Below are 24,581 nucleotides of genomic sequence, written 5' to 3'. Positions count from 1 at the left end.
ACAAACACACAAATGTAAGCAATAATCAAGATAAATAAAGAGATGAGGAGAAGATACATACCCGTAATGACATCAGGAGCTGCTCGTGCCTCCTTTACTGTCAACTAGAAGGCTCTGCTCTTCACCACTGGCATCTCTTGCCGGCCATGACGGTCGTCTATAATCCTCAATGTAGCATGGACAGGTGCCACCACCTTCCCTGTTGCTACTAAACTCGGACATTGGGACCTCTTGTGGCCCCTATAATTACACTGAAATCAAATCAAATTAGATAATGTGGTGGTAGCAGTGGTAGAAGCAGTAGTACAATCCCTGCTCACATGTCCAGTTCGGCCGCACTTGAAGCAGCCCAAACTACCCACCCTGCACGTCCCCTCGTGCGATCTGCCAGACTTGTCGCAGCGGCCTCGACCCTACTGTCCCTTCCCTCAGGAATTTGTCTTGGGCTTCTTGCCTGAGCCTTCCACGCTAGACACCAACTCTGGCTTCCTCTTCCTCTCCATCTCTAAGTCAATCTCCCTCTCACAACCCCTAGCAATCATGCCCTCCAACGTCTTGCAGATGGAGCGGCTTACAAATTGGGGGATATCACTCAACAAAATCTCATGATATCGGGCCTTCTTCATATCCTCATCTGCCACATACTGCGGAATGAGAAGTGCCCTCTCCCTGAACCTAGCGATGATTTCCGCTACAGTCTCCGTCGTCTGCTCCAAATCCTAGAACTCCCTCGCTAACTGTTGCACCTCTCTCACAGGTGCAAACTTGTCCCTGAACCTGGTCGAAGAGTCACCCCATGTCATCGCATCTAAAACTACATCATCTCCAATAGCTCTCCCAATGTCCTCCCACCAGTCACATGCCCTGTCCTTCAGAAGACAAGACGCTAGTCTAAACTTGTCCCCATCGGGACATCTGCTGGTGCGGAATGCTTTGACGACATCTTCCAACCATCTAGTACTCGCAATGGGGTCCTAAGCCCCATGATAGTCGGGAGCTCCACATGCTTTGAACTCCTGGAAAGTAAGTGTGCGTGACCCCATCATGGCCGCCACCTCAGTGCGGAAAGCGTACAATCTCTCATCCATAAGCTCCAGGATACTCTCTTTGATCGAACTGAATATCACAGGAGACTGCTCAAGAACAATGTGTGTGATCTTTGAGGAGATGAACTCCCTAGTCTGCTCGTCTAGCTGCTCAGCTCCAGAGCCTAAGTCTGATCCCTCACCGGCACCTGAACTGCCAACTGTTGGTCTAGGGCATAAAACCACCATTCTGAAAAAAAAATAAAAATAAAAATAAAAATAAAAAAAACACACATCATAACAAACATCAGAATACTAAACATAACTCGAGGGATCTTATACACTACATGTTTACTGGATTCATCTCAGCATGGATCCTCTGCTTTAAGTAGTACGGGCCCATACTACCTTCCACATCTATCCATACTTTCATCAAGAACTGCCTTGACTCCACCAAGTCCCTTCTACTACTACTGCTTTACGCGTTGCTCTCATCCTAGGCTTACCCTAGTGTAATCACCATCCCACTCTCTGCCATCAGTTGCATAAGAAATCCCTGTTATCTTACCCTAACTATCTTGTGAATACTATTACATATCACTAAAACAAGATAATTCTTCGCATGAGACATCCTACCCTACAATGGTTGGACTCAAACATGAGCTGTGAAATAGAGCTAGATCTAACCTTTTGAAATTATTTAGTCCTCACAATATGTAACTTAACATATTTGTTTACTAGTTAGTAAAAGACAACTAGAACTCCTAAAATCACAAAGCAAGCAATATTGGAGCATTGAGTAAACATAATCAAGCATATACTAATCAAGCTATCATACTGACTAATCTGTACTAGCATGAAGTTCTCATAAAACTGATACACATATAACAGGAACATAAGGCATCCTTCCTAGATCCTTAGTCCTAATCTAGCATGCAGTTCTAAAGTCGATAATCATATCACAACATAAGCTTGTATGCGTAATTTGGGATTACTTACTTGAGCTCGGCTTATTGCATACAATACACCCTTTTCTCTTTTCAAAGTTCTTCTCTCTTTTCAAAATTATTCTTATAAAAATGATTTTCTTTTGAAAGTTTTCATACCAAGTCCTCAGTTTGAGTCCAGACACACCTGAGAGTGTGCCCGAATCCATCAAATCAAGGCTCTGATACAACTTGAAACATTCCAAAAAAAATCTGAAAAATTTCATTTTAAAACTTATAATAAAACCATAAATCATCCATCATCATAAAGAAAACCAAGAACTATGTATCTCAAAACATCATATCAAATACTATATCGAAATCATATTAGAAAATATCAGAGTCGAAAACAATCACAGGCTGAAACTGTGGTGTGTGCCATGCGATCATCCTGAGCCCTTCCCTTTGCTAGTGGAAGTACTTGAAACCAAAACTGAAAACTGTAAGCACGAAGCTTAGTGAGTCTCCCTAAATTACCACATAACATACACATATAACATGCAACTAAGAAATAAGGGCCCCACCCACACTCATGGAGATACGCCCCCCCCCCCCCCCCACACACACACACACTCCGCTAACTGGAAGATATGGGCCCCACCCACATTCCTCTGACTCTAAGATGCCCCCCGCCCACACTCAACTACTTCGAGATACGAGCCCTACCCACACTCGGCTACTATAAGATACGGGCCCCGCCCACACTCAGCTGCTATGAGATACGACCCCCGCCTACACTTAGCTCTTATGAGATACAAGCCCCGCCCACACTCAGCTACTAAACATACATACAAGTATCACACAGAAAACGAGTATAACTAAATCTATCAATCATGCATATATCCATAATCAAACTAAGTTGTGAGATATGGGCCCCACCCACACTCATCTACTATGAGATACGGGCCTCACCCACACTCAGCTACTAACATATCATACTATGGGGCGATCTTGGTGCCTTAGACCCGTTGCTACTAAGGGAAACTCACCTCGCAAGACTGATTGCTGAAAACTCGAGTGAGGAATCCCTATTTCCTACTCCGACGACTCTCCGGCTATCAATTCCATGATAACAAATAATCAAAATTTGATACTCCTTCTTAGGGTAAAATGACATTTTACCCTTGGTCAAAGTCAACATCCTCGTGAAAGTCAAAGTAAAGGTCAACTCCCAGTCAACCCTAACTCGTCGAGTTATCTCCCAACTCGACGAGTCCTTGCAATGCTCAGACTCGTGATCAACTGAGTCAACTCGTCGAGTCCCTTCACAAACTCATCAAGTTCTTCCTTTCATAATGATCGGGACAGTTGGCTTCAACTCGTCGAGTCCTTCCCTGAACTCGCCTAGTTCCCTTGACTGATTGAGCCATCCCAATGGATTAAGCTCCTACCTTTCAGATCTATGCTCCAAACTTCATCTATATACTGGGAACACACTCTTAAGGGTAAAGTTTCCAACTTTACCCGTCCTTAGTCCTTCTTAATGGGTTTAACCCAAACCATAACTTCTTTAAAACATAAATCTTGGCCTACATGCCATAACACCCTAAACCAAGGCACGATATACTAGATCTAGGCTTCTAACATTTATTGGACACATAAAGTCTCGAGCTTTCCTTCCATGCATGGTCTTTTAGGGCTAAAAAGACCATATACTTGCTTATAAGCTTGCATGGGGATTCCATGGTCATAAAGTTTGCATCTTTATGCCATGGAACCATTCCTAGATCCCAGATCTGAGATATAAGTCACCTGGGACGTCCAAATCCCAAGTACCAAGGTTCTTGAACCAGAAGCTTCATAAAATGGAAGCAAATAGATCTAAGATAAGAATGATCAAGTTAGAGACTTGATTACCAGAAAATGTAGCAAATAGAGTGTAGTTCATGGATCTATTTCTTCCCTATTGAGCCTTCTATCTTCATCTTCTTCCACAAGCTTCAAAAGGCACAAGTAACACTCAAAATGGCAAGAAATAGCTCAAGATCACTCAAGGTGGTTTAGGGTTTCGATTTTAGAGTTTGGAAATGATAGAGGCTAGGGTGGAGGCTAAATCTGATTCTTAAATAGGGTGCATGCCCTATAGATTTGGGTTTTCGTCTAGGCTGTCATACTCATCGAGTCATGACTCCGACTCGTCGAGTAGTCCACTTTAAATCCGCGCATATTCTTCCTTCTACCCGACGAGTTAGAGCTACCAACTCGTCGAGTCCTTTTCTCAAAATAAATAAATAATTAAATTAAATGCGTACCAAAAACCATGCGTTACAAAAACATAGACGAAAGATACAAGACAAGGAAACGAAAGAAAACAAAATTTAGTAGAGTTTAATAAATAAAAGTCAAACAACTCTAATTCACCCAACTTTCACACTCGAGATTACTCTTGTGTTTCCACCAAATGTATGACACGGAGATTATATCATTAGGTATTCTTGTAGGGGGCGCCAATATTTTTGAAAATGTTGTCGTTTCTAGCCTTTCAGATGCTCCATAACAAACAAAAGAAAAAGATGCTCAATATCAATTTCTTTTTTGGCAGTTTCCCCAAGATGTTGCATGATCAATGAAATCCAGAACACTTGAGAAGTTTTCTATTTTGTGAACCATACCACCTGTGTGTATTCATAGTTGACAAGAAGGTGATCCACCGTTTCCGTGTCCTTGCAACAAAGTGGGCATATTCCCTTGATTGCCAAGGTTGTTGCGACATGAATTCGTCTGTCATATTTTTCAACTTAGCTAAAATGGTGGAGAGGGAGAGGCGCCCAACTTAACAAAAACAGAAGTTAATAGTAATATGTTAAAAAAAATGATTATTTATTTACAATTTATTAAGTTTAATTGTATTTTTGTCCAAAAGAAAAAGCAAATTTTTATGATCATCTTAAGACATTTTCGACAATGCAATTTCTATGTAACACTTTCCTTTTAGATTTTGCAATATTACAAGGTAACAGTAATATTTTTTTTAATATTTATTAGATTTACTAGTAATATGTATAAAAATTAAAATTTAATGATATTTTTCATTAAAAAAAAATAAATAAAAAATATATATATATATAAAAAAAAAATTACTCTTCTAAATCATTTTCCCTATGGTAAATGAAGCGTTCTTTTGGAGGATCAAGGATGTGGTCGTATTGTGTCAAAAATATTATCATTATTATGAAATTTTAAAGGTGCAATCAAATATCTAATAGTTTATTAATTTAGTTAATGTTCATTTCAATAAGTCTAAAATTAACTTGTATGATTTAAGTTTTAACAAATAATAGATTAAACTTGTTTAGTCACAAATATACGCTATCTTTGATTAATTTTAAATGCTCTTACTTTATTTTTATATACTATTGACTTTTTTATTTTTTTTAAAAAGAATAGTATTTTGACAGTGATATTTGTTCATAGTCAAAACTCGTAGTTGTCATTGAACAGGGGAAGACCAATTCAATTCTTCCAAAAAGAATGTAAATATGATGCGACAATGTATTGAATGAGTAAAGGTGTAAAAAGGTCCACGAATAAGATATTTGTATGATTTGACAACATAGGAAGATATATGATTGTTGTGGGCTCCGTATCCTCATTTTATTTTTCATTTTTACCACCAAAAGTTTATTTTCCGTTCTCTTATTTTATTTTTAGTTAATTGATGTCTTAACGATTTAAAAAGATAATATATTTTTTTATTTGTATATTAGATGTGAGACAATGTATTATTTTAAAGAATGTGAACTCAAGAACATGAACTTCGTTCGTCTTCATATCATGATTTAGCTTGAAGACACTCAAAAATTATTTTTAGAGAGAGAAATAATGATATGTGTTCTTGGATTTTAACAGAAGAAGATAAAGATGAATAATTGATTTCTAGGTTTGACTCTTTAGTTTGCAAATCGAATACCTACATACTCACACACAAATCTTCATCAGACCTGCAAATTTAAATCCTTCATCAGATCTGCAAATCCGAAAGAAACCCTCACTAAACTCGGTGGTCTTGAACCCCTAAACCTATACGATTCCTTCGAAAAACCATCGATTGTACGTATTTCACCCTCCAAAAGGAATCAATGAATAGGTTGGTTGCATCTAATATGGTTGTCAAGACGGAGATGATGCATGATGCTGGTCTTAGGAGTAGGAGTACCTGAAATCAAAGGCCAAATTTGATTTTAAAAGGGAGCTTGTTTTGGGGTTTCTTGTTTGATGCATCTTCTTTAAGCTCCATGTTTTTTTGATTGTCTGACTTTACAATTTTAAAAATTGGGGAAAAAGGTGGGTCGTCTTCAACAACAACATTTGTAAATCTGATTAAGGAATTCAATGTGGGCTTGAAATCGCCGGAAAACTCATATTGACCGGAGTTTCGCCGGAGAAGATGATCGGAGTATCACGTAGATCTGCCAAATATGTTGTAAATTGGCTAAACCTGTTATAGCAGGTCATAAGGATGTTATTTGAACAGTTCAACAATTTTAATGGATAATTACAATAAAAAACACTCAGTGATTAAATGTGTACAAACCAAAAAATATGTTACCCTTTTAAGTGACAATTAAATGGAAAATTGATTTTTAGGTTAATTATATTTTCATTTTGTTCATATTTCAATAAATTATTTTTTGTATGCATGTAGACAACAAATTTATTACAATGTTTTACATATGACTGACTGTAGTAAATTATAACTTACGTGGCATATACGTGACAAAGATAATTATCCAGGATGGTATGAACTATTGGTTTTGTTTACATCTAGTCAATTTCCTTTTTTGTTCACATTCAACCATCCAACTTGTTAAAATTATTCACATAATACCATTGTTTAAGAAATTGATATCGGTAGTTAAGGTTGGTAGTTGGAGTCGACTGCAGTCCACACCATAAACCTTTTGTGTGGTTGAGAGCTTTTCACACAAATCAAATGACTGTACATTTATTTTCTTTTATGCAGCCGAATAATATTCGTAAAGTGATTAGAGTTTATTTTTAATCTTCTTGTCAAAATCACCTAAGTTGTTGACATCAAAAATGTGAAATTTTAACATGAACCATATACAATAAGGTATTTCCTTTAAATACACCTTAAGGGTCAAGGATCTAAATACATGTTGAGGGTCTAATTATATTAAAGTACACTAAGATATTTCTTTTAAAACTAAAGACCCACTAGACCCTATCTTTACCCAGTTAGAACTTTAAAGTTGCATGAATATATTTTAGATGATTGATTTATATACTATTATGTGCTAATTGGTTAATTGTATTTTATTACATGATTTATATTAAGAGTTTTTGCATTTGTATTAATGCATTAGGGGTAATAATTTATGACAGTTTACCAAAGAAGGTCATAAGTGGTTTAAGGTTACAATAAGGGAGAATGTTCATAGCTTCAACTAGATTTAAATTTATGAAACAATGGTATTAAATTAAATGAACAGTTTTAACAACCAGGATGGTCGAATATGAACAAAATAGATTTTCTAGATGTGGACAAAACGAATAGTTTATTGCTCTTCCAGGTAGTTATCTTTATTACGTAAGTTGTAACTTGTTATAGCAATCACATTAATCTTAAATGAATATTTCCAATAAGTCTGTTACATATATACGTACAAAAAAAGTCAACCAAATGTGAACACTTCCAATAATTTCATTGCCCTAACAAGTAAATTCTACAGATAAATCAACTAGAATTCTATTAAAACAATCTTTTTTAGATTTTTATGTTAAATTTTATTTTTTATCCTAATCAATTAAATGTTTTTTTTATTGATTTCTGATATTTTATTGTCATATTATTATTATTATAATTATTATTACTTTTATTATTATTATTATTATTATTATTATTATTATTATTATAGTAATTATTATTATTATTATTATTATTATTATTATTATTATTATTATTTTATCGGATTTATATAACGAATTATCATCGTTCACCGAAAAACCAATCAAATTTATATAATTCTTATTAACTAGTAGAGCATATGTACGTTGATGTAATTTTTTTATTTTATTTTATATAAATTTTAAGTTTATTTTTTTAAATAAAAGGATCCACAAGTTAAATAAAATTACATATAAATAATGAATTTTTAGGGCATAAATTTGTAGCATTACAAAACAAAAAAAATATCAGTGTCAAAAGTTAACAATAGTCCATGGTCCATTTCTGTAAATTGGATTCATAATTGATGTGTTAAAAGATGCCAAACATTATTTTTCTCACTACAAATAGATATGGTGTTATTTTTTGTTATCTGAGCAAAGAAGATTGTTAGGAAATCAAACTGACATTTGTCAAGAATCAAAATTGAGCTGATATCTCTTGTTAAGCTTTGATGACCCTTGTTAGGAAGTAATGTGGATAACACATGAGCCTAAAAGCACACAATGTCATAGTATTTGCATGGTTCATTAAAGGTGACTTATGTCCACGGGCATGATGGAGTATAACATGTCTCAAACAAATATTACAATTACAACCAGCGGAGACTCAAACTACTCACTAATGATACAAAAGATTAAAGTCTTCAGACAAATGACTAACATGAATCCCTATTTATAGATTAGGGATCAGACCTAAAACCTAAATGGGCCAAGCTTATTCATCTAAAGGCCCATGAGAGGTGTATACCAATCATAACCGGCCATGCAGTCGCTTCTAGAACCTTCATCATTGTAACATCTATAAAATTTCAGTAAATTTAAACTTTTCAAAACCACCATTTTTCTATAAAAGTATTTACAACATCAATTGTTCCCAAAACATTATTTAAAAATCAGAATCTCTTTAAACATAGTTTTCAAAAACATTTATATTATCAGAGTTTCCCAGAAACCATAAGTCTAAAATGCGAGGATGTGTACGGTCACGTCTCTGCCTTGCCAAAACATCTAAAACACCTAAAACAATAAACTAAAACCGTAATCACAAAGCTTAGTGAGTTCCCCCAAAATACCAACACACAAACAATAGCACATATACAAATAATAGCATACTATGGGTCCAATCAACCATCAGGTTAGAATACCCCAGGCCCTCAAGCATCAGGTTGGAATGCCAACATACTATAAGTCCAATCATCCTCGGGATGGAATACTCTTGGCGCACAAACATCGGGTTGGAATGCCACTTACTATGAGTTTAGTCATCCTCAGGATGGAATACTATCAGCTCACAACCATCGGGTTGGAATGTCCGCATTCTATGAGTCCAATCATCCTCAGGATAGAATACTCTCAGCCCACAACCATCGGGTTGGAATGCCCACATACTATAAGTCCAATCATCCTCGGGATGGAATACTCTCAGCCCACAACCATCGGTTTCGAATGCCCCGATCTGTTGGCTCATGCACAAAGCAGAAAAACCTCAACCACCAACAACATATGCACATATATCCAATAATCACATAACAATCTATAGTCAGTCAAACCGATCTACAAATCACTAAGCATAGAAACATCCTATCTACCAGGATACCGATCTAACAGATCATGATACCGACCTAACATGTCACTAAACATAGAATCATCCTAGCTACCAGGATGTCGATCTAACATATACTAACCACATAGAAACATCCTATCTACCAGGATAACGATCGAACAGATCATAACAGAAATAAAGTGTGATAACAATCCAAAGGGACGGCCTTGGTGCCTTTGACCCTATTATTATAGTGGAGAAAACTCACCTCGAATGTTGAAGCTCACTACACGAACTCCTTAATTGCAACCCTTCCAACTCCTCGAGCTATCAATACCAAAATGTCACCTAATTAGCAATTAGGTTCCAAACCATGTTCCATAACCCTTACTTCGGGGTAAATGTACCATTTTACCCCTGGCCCAACAAGATTCATAACTAAGGTCCAAAACTATAAAATCCATAAAAACCCATAAATGGCCGAATTTTCCAAATTGGGCCCAAACCCTTACATAGGACTTCCCCTAAACCCCATTTACTTTTCTAAACCAATGATTTTCTGATGTCCCAAAGGTCCAAGCCCATTAGGTGTAACACCCCATTTCTGGTAGGTAATTTAAATATTTTTTTCTTTTCTTAAGAGGTACTCGGCGAGTAAGAAGCCCAACTCATCGAGTAGAGTCAGGACTTGCACGCGTTTTTAGTTGGCGACCTGACGAGTCCATATTCTGGACTCGGCGAGTCCGCTTGTCTGTATGAAACCCTAAACCCAGGGTTTGTACCCTCTTTAAATGTGATTATAGCCTCCCACCCCAGCCTCCAGCACCTTTAGAGCATCCCTATGTAAAACCCTAGTTCCCCTTTATTGAGCTTGAGTGTTTTGTGATAGTTTGGGAGTTGTAGAACAGGAGGAAGGAAAGAAGGTCCATAGAAGAGAAAGGAGATCCAAGATCTAACTTCCATCTGTTTCTCATTTAGGTAATCAAGTTATTACCTTGTTTATTCCTCCATTAAACCCTCTTTTATTCTTGTTATGTCTCTTTTGGATCCTAGTATGATTCAACTCGAGATATGAGCTCTCCTTAGGATGGAGACCATAGATCTGGATGTTATTGAGCTCTAAGAACTCAATGTAGCTACCTTTATGCGAAAATAGCCTTGTTCCAAACCCTAAGTGCTTAGTGTTGGATGATTTTGGTATTTTAGCCTCATTCTCGTTTGCATGCACGTAAAGTTGGAAAATTTACGTGCAAAGCCATACCTAGAAGCCCAGATCTATGAATTGGATGCACTGAAATCAACTAGAATTGTATGTATAGTAATGGCATGCAGAGGAATCGGCAAGTCTATGTCGTGACTCGGCGAGTCCAAGACGATCTTCTTGCCTTAAGAACAGACTCGAAGAGTTTTTCATACAACTCGGCGAGTCACAGACTGGACGTGTTCATATGGTGACTGAGAACTCAACGAATTGTTCATACAACTCGGCGAGTCGCATGAAGTTAGATTCGACGTTAGTAGGGAAGAATAACTCGTCGAGTGGTTGCTAGACTCAACGAGTTGAAGCGAGTAGAGGATTAGAAAATGTGTTAAGGACTCAGCGAGTTGGCGGACCAACTCGGCGAATCCAGTCAACTGAAAGTTGACTTTGACCAAGACGTTGACTTTGATTAGGGGTAAATTAATCATTTTACCCTGAGAACAGTTATTAGTATCTGATTTAGTGTTTATGGAATTTGTAGTCGGGGAGTTCTAGAGTAGCAGTCAGCCAGTTTCAGATTTAGCATCTCAGTAGCCAACGACACTAGGTGAGTTTTCCTTTATGTAGGAACGGGTCTACGACCACAATGCCGACCCGTTTAGTTAGCAGTAGTTTCGGACTTCGGTCTGATGCAGTAGTTCAGTGTGCTTGATGTCTATATGATTCAAGTATATCATTTTGTTATGTGTTCTGGAATTCGGTCTGATGCAGTATGCAGTACATGTGTTTATGCTAGTAGTTATCATTATGCTATGCTATGTTCAGTCAGTTTCCAGACTTCGGTCCAATGTAGTTTCCGGACTTCGGTCCGATATAGAGGGTAAGGCCCTGGTTAGTTCCGGACTTCGGTCCGATGCAGTTTCTGGACTATGGTCCGTTACACAGGTCAAGGCCCTGGTTAGTTCCAGACTTCGGTCCGATGCAGTTTCCGGACTTTGGTCTGATGCAGTGGGCAAGGCCCAATATATGCTTATATGTTATTGTATGGTTAGTGGTAGATTGGGGGAGATCACTAAGCTTTGTGCTTACAGTTTCAATTTTTGGTTTCAGGTACTTCCGCAAGTAAAGGGAAGAGCTCGGGTTGATAGCATGACACACATCACAGTTACAGTTTTATCCTGGGAGTTTTGTTCAGCTATTTTGATATGATATTGACTAGTGTTTCAATTTGATACATTTACCCTGGCATTTTGAGATATATGATTTATGGTTTTATTATATAACATTTGATGTGGTTTTTGGTAATGTTAAAACACAAAAATTTGGGTTGTATTTTTGGGATGTTTCATTAGGCCCAATCAACGCCTAACTATATTGGGACCACTAAGGCCCAATTCATCATCCAATATCCATTAGGGCAAGTCCAGCAAGGCAAGCCCAACCAGAAGTCCATTACTCTAAAATCCTTAGTGCATTATGATTCCGAACTAAAGGATAAGTCTAATACCAAGCTAGCCAACAATCAAAGAGCCCAAAACTTGCATAGGTGATGCTCATGTCGTGAGCACCTTAGGCTCACGTTGTGAGGTTGTGACTTTGGACCAGAAACTTCCTCGAACATGCTCTTACGTCGTGAGGCTTCATTTCTCCTGCAGTGAGTCCAGATCTGACCTAAAATGAGCATTAAGCTCCTAATCCAATAAGACTTAACATGGGATAGTCTAGAGGGTCTTTCTTGACCCCAAGGACCATAAAAATCTAAGCTTTTTAGTCACATATTTCCAATACATGAATTAAACACCAACTTAGGTCAAAATGAAGGAAAAGGGGCCAAGACTCAAACTTGGAATCCAAAACCATGACCAAAGTCTAGATCTAGAACTTGTAGGACTTATGATACCATCATAATCCATAAAGGTGCCAACTTTATGGATTTCATGCATGCTAACCAACATTATAAGCCATAAAATTCATGGAAACTTAGATCTAGGAAGCAAGGAAACGAAACACGTGAGCTTGAGGACTTACAAAGGTCCAAAAGCTCAACAACTAGCTGATGAAGCAACCAAGAAGCTAACAAATGTACCACCAATGATCTTCTTCCTCAAAGGGCTTCAAAGCTTCAAAATCTCTGGACTATGGTCCGTTACACAGGTCAAGGCCCTGGTTAGTTCCAGACTTCGGTCCGATGCAGTTTCCGGACTTTGGTCTGATGCAGTGGGCAAGGCCCAATATATGCTTATATGTTATTGTATGGTTAGTGGTAGATTGGGGGAGATCACTAAGCTTTGTGCTTACAGTTTCAATTTTTGGTTTCAGGTACTTCCGCAAGTAAAGGGAAGAGCTCGGGTTGATAGCATGACACACATCACAGTTACAGTTTTATCCTGGGAGTTTTGTTCAGCTATTTTGATATGATATTGACTAGTGTTTCAATTTGATACATTTACCCTGGCATTTTGAGATATATGATTTATGGTTTTATTATATAACATTTGATGTGGTTTTTGGTAATGTTAAAACACAAAAATTTGGGTTGTATTTTTGGGATGTTTCATTAGGCCCAATCAACGCCTAACTATATTGGGACCACTAAGGCCCAATTCATCATCCAATATCCATTAGGGCAAGTCCAGCAAGGCAAGCCCAACCAGAAGTCCATTACTCTAAAATCCTTAGTGCATTATGATTCCGAACTAAAGGATAAGTCTAATACCAAGCTAGCCAACAATCAAAGAGCCCAAAACTTGCATAGGTGATGCTCATGTCGTGAGCACCTTAGGCTCACGTTGTGAGGTTGTGACTTTGGACCAGAAACTTCCTCGAACATGCTCTTACGTCGTGAGGCTTCATTTCTCCTGCAGTGAGTCCAGATCTGACCTAAAATGAGCATTAAGCTCCTAATCCAATAAGACTTAACATGGGATAGTCTAGAGGGTCTTTCTTGACCCCAAGGACCATAAAAATCTAAGCTTTTTAGTCACATATTTCCAATACATGAATTAAACACCAACTTAGGTCAAAATGAAGGAAAAGGGGCCAAGACTCAAACTTGGAATCCAAAACCATGACCAAAGTCTAGATCTAGAACTTGTAGGACTTATGATACCATCATAATCCATAAAGGTGCCAACTTTATGGATTTCATGCATGCTAACCAACATTATAAGCCATAAAATTCATGGAAACTTAGATCTAGGAAGCAAGGAAACGAAACACGTGAGCTTGAGGACTTACAAAGGTCCAAAAGCTCAACAACTAGCTGATGAAGCAACCAAGAAGCTAACAAATGTACCACCAATGATCTTCTTCCTCAAAGGGCTTCAAAGCTTCAAAATCTCTTGAATAACACAAAGAATGACCAAGGAAATCAATGGCAGTTGAGATTAGGGTTTTTAAAGGTCTTAGGAGTGAAAGAGGCTGAGGAGAAGCAACCCTAACCATCTCATACCTTTAAATACCTGAAAATTAGGGTTTTGGTGTATCAGGCGCTCCTCACATCGTGAGCAGTTCATGCTCACATCGTGAGCCTTAAATGAGCTTTATCAACAAGTCAACGATTACTCATCCGAACTACTCCAACTTCAAATGACCATATCTTCTTCATTTCAACTCCGTTTTTCCATTCTTTATATCCACGGAAAAGGTGGCGAGATGCTCTACACATCTATCAACTTATCCTCAGCTCAAAACCTTCCGAATGAAAATCCAAAATTCATAAAGAGCTCGAACTACCACTTTACCGATATACCCCTTGGCTCCAAGACACAACCCAAACTCTCGGATCACCTCAATTACATTATCCATACCTAAATGGGTCTAGATCTCTCTTTTCCAAAGGCCTTAAGACTTATGATAACCTATCTTCAGGCTACAATCCTGAGTTAGGAAAGTGATTCGGAATAGGGCATTACAATCGTTGAGATACATTGTATAGTCATCATCCATGAGCATTATCTATAGGCATCGTCCATGAGCATCGTCTATGAGCATCTTCTTTACAAGGTGTCGCATCCTCCTTCTAGATGACACATCCTCCTCCTAGATGACACATCTAGTTTCTAAACTGGCACACCTTCGCCAAAGTGCCAAGAGATATCAGGTTCTTTAGAAGATTTGTTACAAACCTACCATTGTGCATCTTGATTTACATTGTGTCATATCCCTTAATACTACGCATACCATTATCACCCATTTTTACTGTGCTACTCTACTCTTCAAAGGAGTTGAGATAGTCATGCTTATAAGTCAGATGATATAATGTTATCGATTCCAAGATCTAAGCATCAATAAAACTAGTTGGACATATAGTCAAAACTTCACCATTAGAACTTTCTTGATTCACAACAGTAGTGTTATTGATTCTTGACTCAACTTCGTGATTCCATTTCTTTAGTTCTGGACAATGTCTTATGAGTTATCCTTTTTCCTTGTAGTTATGACATCTAATGCTGGCTTTAGATTCAAAACTTGACTTCTATTTCTTACCTCCACCTCTATCTAATGTTCTCCCTCTACTTGCGAACAAACCAAAACTAGGAACTTCTTCACCAACTAAAACATTTCTTTTCAGTTACCTAGACATCAAAGAATCCTTCACATCATTCATAGTAATCGTTGTCCTATATACAACATGGTATCAAAAAAATTCTCATAATAATTTGACAATTAATATAAGAGGATAGGTGCTTGATCTTCATCTTCAATATTTACATTCACACCTTGTAAATCCAAGATGATCCTATTTAATTTATCCATATTATTCTTCACTTTGTTACTTTCATACGTCCTAAGAGTATACCACATGGGAAAACGAGTGAATTTTGTTGTTGGCCTCTTATCCCACATGGGAAGGAGTACTTAACCTGGGAAGGGATCCAATGCTCTAAATAGGGCCTTAGGGATTTCATTATTTCTTGCTCATTGGATTGAAATTTCAACAACCTTTCTTCATTTCCCCATAGGGATGATTTCTCACCCACTTAGGGTTTGTATAATTTACACTTCTCCTATTTATTTATATTCCACTCTTTGGTGTCATTGAGTGTGATACCATTTAAAGGGATTCTGGTTTAGGTCCTCTCATCCAAACACCTTCGTGGAGGATAAGATCTCAACCTTGGAGATTAAGGGCTACATAAGAGGTATGTTTTTCTTCTTTATGTTTTTATGTTTTCATAGGGTAGTTGTAATTAGTATGAAGCCATAGATCCTAGGGTGGATGTACACTTAGGTATATCATAGTTTGATTTTTTTGCTACCAAATTTAAGTGTATTTGATGCATAGAAAACCTAACAGTGGTATCAGAGTCATGGGTTCATAATTAATAACACCCTTAATCTGTACTTTCTGTAAATGCTTGTTTGAAATTGAAAAGAAGAAGAAAATTTTGAAACCAAAAAACCTTTGTCGTAGCTCACGACGTGAAGACATTATGGTCACGACGTGAGCAACCCGAATTAGGGTTTCTATTTTTATTTTATTTCAAACTTGAAGATTATTTTTAATATGAATAATTATCAAATTTTAAATGTTTTAAATCTAGAAAACAATAAATATTATTTAATGGAGATTTGAATTTGAAAATTATTTATTATTTAAATATTTAATATTGTTTATAATAGAGATTTATAAATTTGAATATTAACCCCTCATGAGTTATTAATTATTACGTTGTGTCCTTGCAATTAATTAGAATTAATATTAGACATCTAAATTTAAAGAGTTTTAAATTTACCCCTTATATATATATTAAAATTGTCTCTATTATATGTATAAGAAAGTTACAACACGTGTCCTGGCTTGCTTGAATATTGACATTAGTCTTACCACGACTAGGCTCACCCATTATGATGTAGGGGTTTGTTAATACATGAAAAGTGAACCTCTAGCAATCCGAAGTAATCAAGATCCGAAGTCAACTTGTGTCCAAGATGTGAAGTGTCTTTATATTGATGTAACAGTTCTTAGGAATAAATCTTGTGAATCTTTAAGTGTTAGATTGTCAAACAACTAATTGTATCTAGTCCTTAGAATATGTCAGAGGTTTGTACCAAGTTCCTCCTTTTCTATATAAAGAGTGAATGTTTCATGAGTTTACAACAAAGAATAAAACTCAATATTCTCTTCACATCAATCTATTATCTCTTGCAAGTCAAACTTCTTTCATTTACATTCTTTTGTTTTAAATTGTATTTGCATTGATTATACTCTATATTACTTCATTTATTACTTGAATACTTTGTTGATTGTTTATCTTCAAGTCTTGATTGGTTTACTAGACTCGATTGGAACTACTTATTAACAGCAGACACTGATCTTAAAGACTAACTCAAGGTTTGATTTTTCAAACCTTATCTGTGCGCATTGATTCTTGTTCTCACAATTGTTATCACAACTTGAGTGGTTATCCTTTGAATCCATAAGAACATATTATAGTTGATCTGGTATTACCTTGGTATAATCGTTTTCGTGTTTAGGATAAAACTTCTTCTATATACCACTTCTGCTCTAATATCTTAACTTCAATGGTTGCTCTAAATTCAACTCAAAAAATGTGTTCAGTGCAAATAGCAAAGAGCATCAGTTGCCCTTTTTGTGCCCCACTGCTAATTGTTGTAGAGTATGATCACTAAAAAGATAGAATGGAATGAGTTTTACTTGGTAAGGAAAATGGTGAAGAAATATGGATATCTGTGAAAGATGGTCCACATGTTCTGGTCAGACGAATGGTGAGAGATGTCACTACAACTCTCGTGGCCATGAAGATCAACACCCATGAGAGTTGGTTGCAAGAAAGGTTCTAAAAGGCGTGAGGTGTGGCATGGTGGCAAGGCCAAGCCTCAAGCTTAACGAGTTATGGCGAGCCATGACATTTTTCAAGGCGTGATGTAAGGTAGCGATTTTGTATAAATTTATAATTATATTACCGCATAAATATAAATTGATATAAAAAATACCTAGTTTTTAGAAGTGTTATATCAACAACTAATAACAGAAAGTTAATAAAAAAAACACAATACTTGTATGTACGATTAGAAAAGGTATAAAAAAGAGCAAAAAAACGTGTCTCAAACAAAAAAAACACACGCCGTAACGCGCCATGGCACGCCATATCACGCCTTGCCACGCGCCACGCCTAATAGCAACGTTATGAAGCTTTTCGTAATGGTGACGCTGTGCCTTACGCCATGGCGCGCCTTTTAGAACACTGGTTGCAAGTGAGAAAGCGTGTGTTACTACTGTGTCACAAGATGTTGAAGGGTACTGGTCTTCTGGAGACGTGGATGATGTGAGTACTGGAAGAAATATGTTTCTTATGGCAAAACAATCGATTGAATGGGAAGACTACTAGTCATCATGTTCAGAAGGAGATGATAAGGATCATGAGCCAAACTTTTGCTAAATGAAAACCAATGATCCACCAAGTAGAAGCATCATTCAGTAGGTAAAATCTATGATTACTGAAAATAATTTTGATTTATCTCTTTGTGAACCATATTTAACCCAGATCCAATCGGATATGACCATCATCATAAAGCCTATGAGTCTGCCATTGAAATAAGTGTGATGCTGGAAAGTGAACTGACTCTCCTTAGATTACGATTCAAAGATAGGAAGCTTAAGATAGAATCACTAGAAAGAGATCTTGTAATGTCTCAAGATGAATGTATCATCATAAAATACAAATGTAAAATCACCTATTCTGAAAGAAATGTTATAGTTTTTGATAAAAAAAAAAAAAAAAACTTCTTAATGCATAAGATTCTTGGAGCAAGTGAACGAATGACTCATAATTTTCGTCATCCATGGTCTAGAGCACCATGCCTTGGAAGCAAGTTTTTAAAACGTATTGTTTTTCCCTTGAAGGAATTATAAAATATAACTTTTATGGGAGACATTATGAACCGCAAACATTCGGATACCCATGTCTCACCATTGTCACCCCTTCCTAAGACCTCTGACCAATTTTAATCTATGATTCCTGAGTTTCAACCAATAGTTGTCAAATGTCCTGATCCCACACCAATTTCGCCTCTGATACACCTGGACCTGAATCATACCTTCAAATCATTCCCTGGTATCATCCGTACTAGATTTCAAATTCCAAACTTTTGTCCTCATAACACTTTTGTTGTTGAGGAGTTAATTCTAGAGACTAATGGACCTAAATCTGATAAATCAGATTTGATTTGGGCATCATTAGATAATAACGTTGATGAAGAAATTTTATATGATGAGTCATCTGACTCATGTGTTTCTGATTATGAAGTGATTTAAAAAAAAATCTAGTGCCAATCAAGCCTAAGTTTGACAATCCATCATCTGGACAAACTTCCAAGTCATTATCTGACTCCCGGAAGAAATCTTGGTTAAATACGAATGATGTTGTCAACCCTAAGATCGAAGCCAAAAATTCCCTCAAGAAAGAAATTAGGTCAAGGCAAGATTCCAGATTCATTGAGAGATCCGAAAAGAAAGTATCTCAGACAGTTAGTGCAACCACTAGGAACCACAATACCTTTGCACCTATTAATATTCTTAAAAGCCATCCAATATTCGTAGTCCGGTCGTTCAAAACAAGTATGTCAGTACTAATCCAAAAAAGGTTATTTTTGATAATCATCCTGTAAAAACTTACTCTCCTCGGACATTTTCTTCTGCATTTATTGCTAAATCTGATGGTACCATTTTTAAATCACAATAATTTCCGAAATCAAATGTACCATCAAAAGCAACAAGGAAAGAACAAGATAGTAATAACACTGTTGTTAAAAAAACCCTCAAAAAATTCAAAAAAAAAGTTTGAGTGGAAAGGAAAAAAGATTGAAAACGCTTCTGTACTTCTGACAACACAGTGATTCCTATATCTCAGAAAATTGTTGGTCTGAGAAAAGCAGTGTAACATTCATAAAATTATTGAAAATTTTTAACTTTTTAAACAACCCAAAACCAACATTTGTTTACAAAATGTTTTCAAAATAAGTTTCACATCAGAGAAATCTCAAAATCGTAAAACAAAAACATGAGGAGGTAGGGTCTCGTCTTCGCCTTGCCGCGATCTTCTGAGGTAGCTGAAAGACAATCCAAAAATGTAAGCCCAAAGCATAGTGACTTCTCCCAAAATACCGATACAAAAAAAAATAGAACAAATATAATAACATGTAATGGGTCCCAGCTTAACAGATTGGATTACCCCATAGCCCACAACATAAGTCTAGCTTACCCTTGGCCCGGAACTTATGTCTGACTTGCTCCTCGGCCTGATCAGTCCTTCGGCTAAATACCGTTAAGCCCTCATATGAGTCTGGCATTCCCTTCCCGATCCTCAGCTCGTATCTGTAATGCTTACGAGTCCTCAATATGAGTCTGGCGTGCCCTCCCTAGCCCTCAACTCCTATCTGGCATACTCCAGGGTTTGTTGGCTACAACACATAGCAATACAACCTCAACCCAACTCATACAATAGGTCGACATATAACAGATAATATCACATACAGATAAACAGATAGTAACGCAGGCAGTCCTACAGATCTACCAAAGTAACATATCAAAACTTATCATGCATAACTGTACCATACTTAGCATATCAACAATATCAGGTTATCAAACCAATGGGCCAGCCTTGGTGCCTTCGACTCGAAAATATAGTGAGGAAGACTCACCTCACAATGCCAACTGTGTTGAAACCTTCGACTGCTAACCCACGGAAAATCCCAAACTATCACAGAAACAAACATCCAATTAACAATTAGAATACCCTTCTTGATCAAGCACCCAAACATAGGGGAAATTTCCATTTTACCCTTTCCCAAATTGGGCCTAGGCCCAAGTCCAAATCTTGATCCAAAAGGCCCAAATAACTTCAAGGCCCACATTTGGTCCAATTTTCCAAATTGGGCCCACCTTCTTATTGGGCCTTATCCAATGGTCCGATCCTCTAAATAGCCTAAAACACACTTATCCAGATAGTCTATTAGGGCCCAAGTATCAAGTCCCAACAGATGGCCTAATACCCGAAGCCTAAAGTCCGAAACCCCAAACAAAAGGCGTACACGGGGCATACCCCTTCGGTACACTAGGTGTACTTAGCCTTTCATTTACCACCATCATGGTGGTTGACTCAATACATGGGTCGTACATCAACTTACACGAGGTGTAACCTCGCAGGTCTTAAAATCCTTATAAGTGCTTAATAGATTAAGCATATAAGCTCAAACTTCAGATCCATTACTCAAAAGTACTATAGAACCATAAAGTCGCAAACTTTAAGACTTTGGTCATCCAAAATGGGATTAATATTGGTCTTAATCGATTAAGACCTCTTCCAAAGAACAAGGGACCAAACTAGCTCAAGCGACCTCATTTTTATGCCTTAGGGGCCATCCTAGGGTTTTAAAGGACAGCCCAACACAACCAAAACAAGGCTTGTACAATATTAGGACTCTTGGGACACGAATAATACTAAAAAGCAACCAAAACAGTATCTAAACAATCTAAGCATAAAGGTAGAATCTTTTTACCTTCTGGAGCTTCTTTATGAAGTGATGATCCAAGATCTACTAGCTTGCTTCACTCTCCAATCACCTTGATGCAACTTCTTCTTCTTCAACCACACATAAAACAAACTCTTAGCTTACATACACACACACACACACACTAGAGAAGCTAGGGTTTGCCAAAAATGATTCTAGAACTTGGAGACTAAAAATATGGGGTAAAGGGTCCATAATGATGCTTAAATACACCACAAACCCTAAAAGTTAGGGTTTTCACCCAGACACATGTACACTTAGCGTACATATGTGTACACTCTATATACTAGGGTGCACTCTAGTACGCCTAGCATACCCATAGGTATGCCCAACGTACAACTAAAGCTCCCAAGAATTACCAATTTTCCATTAGGGCTTCTTAGGGCTAATTCTAACCAATTTCAAGGACCAAAATGACATATTTAATTACTAAAGGAAGGATTTGAAAATACCTGAAAACCCAGGATGTTACAAGCAGTGTTCAAACAACCTTTGGTTAAATATGATTTTTAGATTAATGAAAAGACCCTGGAATTTTGCTTCTTTCGCAAAGGTTATCGGAACATACCCTCTGAGACTCCCGTTGTTCCAAAGTCACATTAGAAGTCCAAAGCCCGTGCCAAAGTCCCTAAACCTAACTTAGAGCCTAAAATCCAAAACACATTGATTTTGCAGGTAGTCTATGCTTTGGAACAAGATACAATATGTTATATTGATAGTGCTTGTTCGGACATGATGTTCTCCATATGCCTATATGACAGATTTCAGGTCAATCTGAAGATGTTTCATCTTATGGAAGTCAAAAAAATATTCTTATACCTCAAAGGTACAAAGAGCCTCAAAATTTGGTATCCGGAAAATGAAAATTTCCTTCTTCAAGCATACTCTGATTCAAACTATGGACGTCATAAAATGGATAGAAAAAGCACCTCAGTAGGTTGTGTATTTTTGGGTGGAAGATTGGTTAGTTGGTCATCTAAGAAACAGAACTACATTGCTCTCCCAACAGCCAAAGCATAATAAATTTATGCTGCTAGTTTCACTTTGCAAGTTCTTTGGATGAAATCTAAACTTTTTGGCTATGTTTATCGATTTCAATAAATTCCAATCTGTTGTGATTCTCAAAGTGTCATTGCGATTTCTCACAATCCAATTCAGTACTCCATAACGAAGCACATCGATATTCAGTAGCATTTCATCAAAGATCAAGTTTTAAAAGGAAACATCAGACTTATTTTTGTTCCATCTGATGATGAAATTGTTGATGTCTTTACTAAGGCATTAGACAAAACCAAATTCAATGGGTTTCTAAACAAAATGTGTATGATGATGACTGATCCTCAATTCTTCCAAGAGGTTTATACTCTCTAATGGAAACATCATAAAGTGAAATAGTTCCAAAGCCAAAATCTTTTCATCTCGTAATCATTTCGTCTTGGAATAAGTAGGATCATTTTACGTGTCTTTTTGTCTAACCTCTTCTTCTAGTTTTAAGTTGTACAACTTTCCTCATCTCTTAAAGATTATGACCAATATAGTTATATTGGTGTGTTTGTATTGATCTCTCCTTGAAATGTATCTTAAATGAAGTGTTATGAAGTTCACCTCGGAATTCAAGTCAAAAATGGTAATGCGCATTCACCACTTACCACTGTCCGATCTCTGGTCCTTCATCTCTCAGAATCTCAAATATATTTAAAGTTGTCTTCTAACATCTTCGTACATTTTGCCTCTGATATTCAGTCTTAGATTGTGCCATCTTGAACTCTACGTCATCTACTAATGATTTGTTCATATTTTTCTTCAAAGTATCTTATGACATCTCATCTCGGAATTTCCTTATTCTGAGACCCTTTGTTGTACAAAGGAGCTAAAAGGTTTTCATTTAAATTTTATTTTTTAAAATTTGAAATGTTTTTCTTAATTGAATTAATGGTATTTTTTCTTAATGATTATCCATAACTCCTCAATAAACTTGTATTTGCACACGGCTCGATAAAGTAGACATCAACTCAAACTGAAACGACAGTTTTCTGTTTTTTGCATGTATGGACATCCCATATTTCGCTCTTGCAGTTTATAAGCATTCTAATTTAGGAAAAACATTTAATGGACCCATTTTTCCATCGGGTGTCATCATTATTCTTTCAAACCCAACCTAAAAGTCCAACCTATAAAAGGTTCTCAAACTCTAACTGTTCATTTTATGCCTTTATACATATTCTTCTCCAATATTCTCTCTGCAACTGTTCTTCAAGCTCTCATACATGCAACAATGGATTCCACTAAAAAAATCCTTGAAACCTTAAAGCCTGCCATAAAGAAGAAATCATCAAATGGGTTCAACCTCATCTTCATCCACTGAACTGGTCTTGTGTGAAACAACCCAACTGTTTTCACTCGATCCTATGGATTATGACAAATCCATTCGAGTGATAATCGAGTTCATCTCACATCAACCCATTGCCATTCCAAAGACAAAACCCCCAAATCCTCAAATCCCTTTATGCATCCTTCACACAGCCTGCTATAGAATCAAAATTCAATGGGGTGTTCTGGAGACAAAAATCACTGGGATGGAATTGTTCCTATTTCCAAGAAAACTTTCCTCAAAGCAATTGGGATTCCTGAAAACCCAATGGTTTTCAAGTGCAAGAACCCTCATCTGAATAGTTTCAGAAGTTCCTGAATGAAATTGGGTACAATGAAGAGTTCAAGGCAAAGAAATTCAAGAAATCGGCGGTTCCTAGACTTTAGACCATGTTGATGCACCCTATTCTTCGAGGTTTATCAAGAAAACATGAAAGAACATACATGATGAGAAAGGATTGATTGTATGTCGTCTACAACATCTATTCAGGAAGGAACAATGCAGTCGATTTGACTGAGGTCCTATGGAAAGATTTTCGGAAGTTTTTCATCAAGAAAAACCTAAACGAGATTTCGAGTCTAAGGTTATGGGCTCTGACTCTACAACAACTCTATAGAGAAAGAAGAGAGATAATTCCCATCAACACTGAACCAAAATAGGCCTTTCTCTCATTCAAAGGTATTAAGACATATAGTCTTCCGAACAAGTCCACTTTCGGACCTATTCATAGGTTGCCACAACATATGTTGGCAGTTCTTCCATCCGATTCACAACTTCTCAAACATCATTTAGAGACCTCGACTGTGTTTGTCCCAACACAGTCTACCCAAATCTTGAATGAACCAATGCCCTTATATGTGAGAAAGCCAACCTTAACTGGTGGGAAAAAAAAGAAAAATATGGCTAAAAGAAAAACATATCCTTCCAAACTTTCTGTCAAAAAGAGATCCAAAGTCAATGGTTCCTCTCAAAAGGAATCAAAAAATGACATTTCATCTGACTCTGGACG

Source organism: Lactuca saligna, chromosome 5, assembly GCF_052625555.1.
Source record: "Lactuca saligna cultivar CGN05327 chromosome 5, ASM5262555v1, whole genome shotgun sequence".
NCBI classification, from domain to species: domain Eukaryota; kingdom Viridiplantae; phylum Streptophyta; class Magnoliopsida; order Asterales; family Asteraceae; genus Lactuca; species Lactuca saligna.
Note: the sequence above shows the minus strand (reverse complement) of the source record.